Source organism: Mustela nigripes, chromosome 1 (genome assembly GCF_022355385.1).
Source record: "Mustela nigripes isolate SB6536 chromosome 1, MUSNIG.SB6536, whole genome shotgun sequence".
Classification (NCBI taxonomy): domain Eukaryota; kingdom Metazoa; phylum Chordata; class Mammalia; order Carnivora; family Mustelidae; genus Mustela; species Mustela nigripes.
Window position 1 is genome coordinate 166,732,179 of NC_081557.1, and position 9,372 is coordinate 166,741,550.

Below are 9,372 nucleotides of genomic sequence, written 5' to 3' on the forward strand. Positions count from 1 at the left end.
TCAATATTTTGGAAAAATGACCACAGAAGTCCTCTGTGGGGAGGTGTTATGAGAGCACAGGCCTGACTGAAGCTGGAAACAAACCTAGTAAACAAGGGGAATGATTTACCAAACAGATGGAAAGATGGGGAAGAAGTTTTGCTAGATATGGACAATGAAATGCAAGAAAGGCTACATACTGAAATGAGGTGAGGCAGAGGAGAAGAAATTAGAGTAGTAGAAGTGGCTAGTTTATGTGAAGCATCATAGGTCATGATTAGAACTTGGTATTTTATTTAGATTATGATATAAAACCATTGGAAGTTTGATATTAGGCACTTGGCAGGATATGTGTTCTATTTCATGTGTTCACTCTTGCTTTTGGGAGAACATAAAGCTATGGTGGGGTAGAGTTAGGGGCAGGGTTAATTGGTCCTTGACCCAACTGCTTTAATATCCATTCTTTCCTTTCTCAAGTTCTGCCTTTGTACTATATTTTCTAGGCTTTTTTATGAGACAGCTGGGTGAGACACTGACAAGTAGATGGAAGAGAGAAGACAGGACATTTTTTCAATCTTCTTTCTTTCTGCCTCATCACTGTCAATGAGCTAAGTGAATTACGGTGGTTCTACTTTTCCTGGCATCAGTAGTGAGTACACTTTTGTGCAATGGTTATGTCTCTTATTTTTTTTCCCCATCCACCAAGAAACTATAACTTTATTAATAATAGAAATATTATACAAATTTCAAACCAAGCTGCTGTTATTCTTTTGAAACAGCAAAAAAAAAAAAAAAAGTCCTCATTTTCAGACAGCTACATTGTTAACTCTGTAATAACACTTACAGTATCATTACTGTAGTTCTTCAGGGATTGGGTTGCCTTTGATTTTGACATATTAGTTTGTGACATGACACATTCTATGTCCTTAACCTCCACACCTGTTTCATCAACCTTTTCCTCTTCACTCTCCTCTTGTACCATTGGAGACTATATGTTTTCTTGAATGTCTGAGACAGCTTCACCTTGAAATTGAATTTCTCAGTACTTGCTAGTTGTGCCTGCTGAGATAACTCTTTGATCTTGGCTTCCCCAAAAACTATGCAGGCATCTGAAGCTGGGTTCTTGTAGACATCTGGTTTTGTGATGACAAAGAAGATATTCTTAGATTTCCAGATAGTGACTCTCCTAACCCCTGTAACCTGTCAAAAACCCACTTTGGATATAGCCTTCTGTGCCTTCTTTTCACTTCAGCTCTGTTTTGCTTTACTGACTGGTTCTTCATTGATTTCAGCTGTGGCTGCCAGCTGGGCTTATTGTGTGGTTGCCTGTGTGGAATCCTGTTCCTCAAGCTCTGGTACTGATTCATCACTGTCAGATTCTCTTCCAGACTCTGTCTCAGCCTGAGGCCCTGGCAACTCCTGCTCTGTAGCAGGCATGGTTTCTGTGGCTTCACCAGGCATTGCATTTTGTGCAGTGAGTGCAGAACCAAACGGTGGAAGAAAGAGAATGAGTCATGCCTCTTCTTTTTTGAAACTCAACCTATGATATGGGTGAGGGATTCTCCAACGTGATTTTTTTGTCTAGTTGGGCTCTGACCTGACTGAAACAAGAAGTGAAGCTGAAGCAGGAATACTGTCGTGAGAATAGTCCAGTAATCTAGGCAAGAGAACAACAAGTTGTACAAGTTATTGTCACAGAATGGATAAGGTGAAAAATGATGGAATTTGGTATCTCTTTTGATGGTAAAACTCACATAGTTTAGTGATACAATAAAAGAAAAGAAATATAATGTCTTCAGTGTTTAGTTTGAAAAACTAGGTAAAGGCGGTATTGTTGCTAGGTATGGAGAAGATTGAGGAAGGAAAAGATCAGGAGGGGAGGGTGTATAAATCAGGAGTTCTATTTGGTAAACATTAGCATTGACATAGCTATCTGGGATCTAAGAGGATCAAGTAGAAAGTTAAATATGTGAGCCCAGAGTTTAGGAAAGCACTTCAGTTTAGAGAACTGCTGGCTGGGTGGGTAAGATTATTGGTATAATAAAGTCACACAATTTGAAAAGATTACTTAGGAACTGGCTAGGCATAGAGAAAAATCCATAACCAAGGACAATGCCCTAATGCACTCCAATGTTTAGAAATTGGAGGGAGAAAAGAAACCATCCTAGGAGACTGAAAAGACACAACTAGTAAAGCAGAAGGAAAAAGAAAAAAATGGTATTTCTAGAAGCCAAGTGAAGAAAGCTTTTCAAGATGTCATGTCCAGTGGATAAAATGTCTGTGTCTACTATATCCTTCTTCCTTTCCCCCTCCATCTCTGTCCTTTTCTCTCTCCACTTTTTTCCTCCTCCTTTCTTTCATTGCTTTATTCAGTTATTTAACCAATATATATCAGGAGTTTGGTGGATGCACTGTGTTAGTTAATTCAGAACTCAGACAGAGGAGGCTTTCAATAAGAATTGTTAATAATAGTCTTGTGGAAAAGGGTTAATTATTTTTTTTTCAGACTATTCCTTTAAACAAAGAATCATAGAATTTATCTTTAGAATATAAGGCATTGGTTCACCTGGAAAACAAACGCATTATTCTACGTCTTAGGAAAAGAATGAGATTTTTACCTTGCTTCACACTTTATATGCATTTACTCATACAAATAATATGTATATATGCATAAATATTTTACATTCGATTCTATCATATTTATTCACAGCATCTTGCAATGAAAACAATTTAAAAAGTTTCTCATGTATCTATTTTATAATTTTATTTTTCTGCTTGGAAATGGCAAATGCAACAGAATTTTCCTCAAAGCCCTATTTCTCTGTGACAATCCAAGGGTTAAATTAAAGGAGAAGTCAGCTTCTTGTCCTTGGCTCAGAGGAAAGCTAACTGTAGCCTTCATTTATTTCCTTCACATCCTATTTTGCTCTTTTCTCTTTTAGGATTGAGCATGTAGCCTTCATTTTTCTCATCCCCAGCCAAGATGCACAACTACAGCGGGGAGATATCCAGAATATGGGTAGGATCTAATTCTTAAAATCAAAGATAGGTAAGCTCCAAGGTTAAATTTGGAAAGCTCAGGAAATCCTAAGTGCAAACACCACCTTTCAATCACCTGCAAATCATTTCCTGCTCCCTTGTCTCTGAAAGGCAGGATTGCAGCCTCACTGTAATTTTTCTTTCTAAATTAAGCAGCACATTTCAGGTGTCTGAGAAGCAGCTGAGTGAGGAAAGGGATTTTAGTACTGGATTGCATTCAACTTTGCTACTGGTTTATTTTATCATTACATTTTTACAAATGCGGGTGAGAATTTTAGAATTTAGCTAAGGTCATTAGAAGAAGAAAATATGACAGCAAAATAGGACTTGATGTTTTAGCATTAAAAATAGAAAATTAAAAAATATGCTTCTAAAATTCTGTACTCTTAATTCCTTTTTTTCTCAGTATAATTATGAACCGCATGTGACAAACAAGATACATTAAGCAGACTGAGCTCGGTAAAATAGTTGTATTTAACTTCAGAACTTAATTAGGGAACTTTTTGTCTTCGACCTTATTCAAACCATTAAGAGCTTATGTTTATATGTTTATATGCTTTAGTCACTAGGATTGGGATTTAAATGTAGCAGAAAAGACAAGAACCAGGCCCCACTGTTAATTTACTGTTAGCTCAGGAGAACAGCCAAGCCTCTTGAATAAAATACGAAATACATATTTTAGACTTTTAATAACATTAAGTTCTATTGTTGACTAAATTTATTTCTGAAGTATGTGTACCCAGAGTGTACCTAGAGAAATTCAATCTACAGAAGGCTTTAGTGACTTCAGATAAAAATAGTTATATTTGCTAGCTTAAGAAATAACCAGATAAAAGAATAATCTTCCCCACTTCATTTCTTTCATTAGAAGTCATATCTACAGAGACCAAGACCTTTTGTCAGGCTTTTCATCTGCCCAGTTTGTATGGATAGTGATGATACATAGTAAATAACCTTCAATGAAGGTCAAAGAGTAAAGAATTAACATTATGATATAATTGAAGGAAAACAAAAGAGGAGAGAGAGAGAACACAAAGCCTTGTAGATTCCTGGGAAAATTAGATAAAAACACAAATCTTGCTATTTATGCATTAGAAAATTAATACCACTGAGATGACATGGATATGCTCCAGTCAGTCTGCCCTGAGGTTTGAAATCCAACCACAGTACCAGAGTTACCTATATCCCTTACCTTGGGTTCCACTGGTTTTCATTCACTGATGATATCCAAACATTAGTGAAGACAATGAGCTACTTTCAGGAGTTTAAGAGGAAAGGGAATGTGTCTATTACCAATGAAAGTCATAAGTAGATATTATCTGTGGTAGGCAGACTCTAAGATGACACCTCATGATCCCTGACTCCTCATATTCATACTCTTATGTAATCCTTTGCCTTGAGTATGGCTAGATTTGGTGATTCACTTCTAATGACTTGAATACAGCTGAAGCATTTAGATGCCAATTCAAAAAGCAGATGGCTTCTGTCCTGGGATCTGTCTTGGGATGGCTTCTATCTTGGGATCTCTCCTTCAGAATCTGTACCCTACAGCCATGTAAGAAGCCCTGAGGATACCCAGCAGCCATGTAAGAAGCCCTGAGGATAAAGGATAAAGCCACAGGCCAGGAGCTGATAGTTCTAGTCTTCTGCTAGCAAGGACCCAGAGACCTGTGAACAGCTACTTGAGTGTACTTCAAAGTGAACTCTCCTCCAGCTGAATACTTATATGTCTACAACCTTAGATAACACCATGATGCAGACTTCTGAGAGAGTAGGCCATAAACACCCAACTAAACCACAGCAAGATCTTGACTCACAGAGATGATAAATGTTATTTAAAGCTGTTAAATTTGGGGGAATTTGTTATACAACAATAGATAACAAGTAAAGTATCTTTTTTTTTTTTTTAAGCTTTTATTTATTCAAGAGATAGAGTGACCAAGAGTGAAAGAGAGCATGAGCAGTGAGAAGGGCAGAGGGAGAAATAAACTTTCTGCTGAGTAGGGATCCCAATTCAGGGCTGGATCCCAGGACCCTGGATAAAGACCTGAGCAGAAGGTAGATGCTTAACGGACAGAGCCACCCATGTGCCCCAACAAGGAAAGCATCATTATGCATTCTCCACTTAGTTGTCTAACCTACCTTTATTTGATAAAATATAGGATCTACCTCCATTAACCCAATTACTTAAAATAAGTATATTATAATAACATAAAGATATTGAACTATTGCCTTCCCTAAAGAGTAGCTTACTCATTTAATATCATTTACTCATTTTAATACCTGTTTAAGAGCTCTATGAAAATAATAATTTGTGGGCGCCTGGATGGCTCAGTGGGTTAAGCCGCTGCCTTCGGCTCAGGTCATGATCTCAGGGTCCTGGGATCGAGTCCCGCATCGGGCTCTCTGCTCAGCAGGGAGCCTGCTTCCTCCTCTCTCTCTCTGCCTGCCTCTCTGCCTACTTGTAATCTCTCTCTGTCAAATAAATAAATAAATATTAAAAAAAAAAAAGAAAATAATAATTTGTTTCTGAATTCCGGGTTCCATTTTCTTCCCTTTGCAACCATCTAGTCCAGAATAGAGACATCATGGAATTCAGCTATGAACTACCTATATTGGTTTTTAAAAAATCTGTCCATCTCTTTCTTTATTAGCACTGGAAATTTATGATAAAAGTATTTTTTCCATTAAAGTAAGAAAAAATAATATGAAATGAGATACAATGATCTCAAGTAAAGATAGAATTACCCTCAATAAAAGTAGTTCTTCTTTATTCTTTCCCTATCTGTATTATTATTTATTCTTTATGATATTTTTACTTATCTTAGAAAGAGACATTTCTTAGATACTGAAGTTGAATCATCTGGTAACTAAAATTCTTTTGTAGAGTGATAAGAAACAAGGAAAAATTTCTAATTTCTTCCCAACTATGAAGTTGTAAAATCTTTACAATTGAGGAGAATAATTTCTCATTATGGTGGCAAAATAGTTTTTTTTTAAGAACAGAAAATATTTTTTTTTTTTTTCTTTTCCAACTTTATTTAGAAAAACAAATCCAGGTCCCATTGCCCCACACCCTCCCCCACCCCAGCCATAATTTAAATAACTTAGAACAGAAAATATTTTATTAGCAAAGTAGGTCACAGCATAATTCTCTGAGCATAGGGCACTATGGAGGAGAGGGGAGAGTACCACTACATCAGAATTTGGATCTATCTATATAATAGCTGGATGTCTCTTCCTTATTACTTTAAGTTGACAAACTTTAGCTAGCCTAAAGAAGAAAAAAAAGAGAAAACACAAATAAATAAACTCAGAAATGAAAGAAGAGACATTACAATCAATGCCACAGAAATAAAAGGATCATATGAGACTACTATAAACAATTATGTACCAACAAACTGGATAATCTAGAAGAAATGGAAAAATTCCTAGAAAGACACAACTTGCAAATACTGAATCATGAAAGAATAGAAAATATGAACAGACTAATTACAAGTAAGATGACTGAATTCATAATCAAAAACTTCTTAACAAAGAAGAGTCCAGGACCACATGGCTTCATTTGTGTATTCTATCAAATATTTAAATACGAATTAACACCAGTCTCTCTCAAACTCTCCAAAACAATGAAGGGGAGGGAACACTTTCAAACTAATTTTTGATCTCAATATTACCCTGATAGAAAAGACAAACAGAGACATCACAGGAGGAAAAAAAATATATAGGACAGTATCTCTGATGAATATAGATGTAAAAATTCACAACAAAATAGTAACAACCTAATTCAACAAAATATTACAAGGATCATACACCAATACTAAGTGGGATTTGTCCCTCAGATGCAAGGATGGTTCAACATACAAAAATGAATGTTATGCATCACATTAGCAGAGTAGACGATAACAATTACCTGGTCATCTCAAAAGATGCAGAAAATTTTGATACAATTCCTCATTCCCTCATGATAAAATCTCTTAACAATGAGAAATATAAGGAAAGTGCCTCAACATAAAAAAGGCCATTAGTGACAGGCCCAGAGCAAACATCATTCTCAATAGTGAAAAAGTGAGAACCTTTTCTCTAAGATAAAGAATAAGGTAAGGATGCCCACTCTTACCTCTTGTACTCAACATAGTACTAGAAGTCCTAGCGAGAGCAATTAAAATAAGAAAAATAAATAAAAATCATGACCAGGGAGACTGACATGGGGCTCTGGGCTCCATTGCAGGACCCTGGGATCATGAACTGAGTTGAAGGCAGGTGCTTAACCTACTGAGCCACACAGACACCCCAGGAAATAACTTTCTCTAAACACTGACATAATTGTATATGTTTAAAAGATCTTTATATTGAAATAAACTGATATGTCTTGATTTTGGAAAAAATAAAATAAATAAAAATAATAAAAATTTTTCAAAATCATCCAAATTGGAAAGAAAGCATTAAAATTGTCCCATCATCAACATACAAAATTCAGTTGTGTTTCTATACAGTAACAGCAAATTATCTGGTGAGGAAATTAGAAAAAAAAGTCCCATTTATAACAACATTAAAAAGAATAAAATACTTAAGAATAACCTAACTAAGTTGGTGAAGGACTTGTATACTAAACATTACAAAACACTAATGAAAGAAACAGAACAAATATACAGAGAGTCATGTCATGTTCATGGATTGACAGACTTAATATTGTTAAAATGTCCATACTGCCCAGGGCAATCTACAGACTCAATGCTATCTCCATCACAAAGAGTTTTATTTTTTTACAAAAATAGAGGGACATCTGGGTGGCTCAATCTGTTAAGTGTCTGACTTGATTTCAGTACAGGTCATGATGTCAGGGTTCTGAGATTGAGTCCCATGTTGAAGAATGTTGAAGATTCTCTCTGTCTCTCCCTCTCCCCCTTACCTTCTCTCTCTAAAAAAAAAAAAAAAAGGACAAGGGTCCCAAAATATACAATGGGGATCTTTAATGGTGTTGGGAAAACTGAATATCCACATGTAAATAATGAAATTGGACCCTTATATTACACCACACACAAAATCAACTGAAAATCAATCGAAGACTTAAACACAGACTTAGAACTGTAAAACTCCAAGAAAGAAATCTAAGTGAAAACCTTCATGACATTAACCTTGGTAACAATTTCAAGGGTACAACACCATAAGCATGGCAACAAAACCAAAATAAGCAAGTGGGACTATATCAAACTAAAAACCTTCTGCATAGGAGAATCAACAAAGTGAAAAGGCAACCTTGAAAAGAGAGAAAATATTTGCAAACCAAAGGGTTAATTTAGAAAGTATATAAGGAACTCATACAATACAATAGTAAAATAACAAATAGCTTACTTAGAAAAAATGGACTAACAGCTCAAATAGATATTTCTCCAAAGAAGATACAGAAATGAACCACAGACTTCAATTCTCAACAATTCTCAATATCACTAATCATCAGAGAAATGCTAATGAAATTACAATAAGATATTACCTCGCACTTGTTAAGGTGGCTATTATAGAAAAACAAAACAAAACAGTGGTTAGTGAGGATATGGAGAATTAAAAATTGTTTATCTATCTATCTATCTATTTATTTATTTATTATTTTTTAGAGAGGAAGAGGGGAGGGGCAGAGGCAAATGGAAAGATAATTTTTTGAAGATTTATCTATTTAATTAATTAATTAATTAATTTATGATTTTATTTATTTGTTAGAGAGAGAGTGAGCGAGCACAGGCAGACAGAGTGGTAGGCAGAGGCAGAGAAAGAAGCAGGCTCCCCGCCCAGCAAGGAGCCCGATTTGGGACTCGATCTTAGGACACTGGGATCATGACCTGAGCCGAAGGCAGCCTCTTAACCAACTGAGCCACACATGCATTCCGATTTATCTTATTTTTTTAAAAAAGATTTTTTTTTTTTTAAATTTTAGAAAGAGAGAGAGAGAGAGTGAGCTGGAGGGGCAGAAGGAAAAGAATAGAAATTGTTAAGCAGACTCCACACTCACTAGGAAGCAAGAACCAGGCATGATGTGAGCCGAAATCATGAGTGGGATGCTTAACTGACTGAGCATTTTCTAAAAATATTTTTATTTGTTATTTATTTATTCATTCATTCATCCATTCATTCATTTTTAAGAGAGAGAGCATGAGCATGTGCATGTGCATGTATGAGCAGAAGTGGGAGGGGCAGCGGGAGAGAGAGCCCTAAGCAGGCTCCACGCCCAGTGCAGCCCAAAGCAGAGCTCCATCTTACAACCTTAATATTGTGACCTGAGCCAAAATCAAAAGTCTGATGCTTACTTGACTGAGCCACTCATGTGCTCTTAGAAATTAGAGCTCCTATACATTATTG

The 9,372-nt window shown here is 36.0% G+C and overlaps 1 pseudogene; it reads right to left on the minus strand.

Moving 5' to 3' along the window:
• Positions 1–793: 793 nt before the first annotated feature.
• Positions 794–1,440, minus strand: LOC132014178 (nascent polypeptide-associated complex subunit alpha-like; annotated as a pseudogene).
• Positions 1,441–9,372: the final 7,932 nt, after the last annotated feature.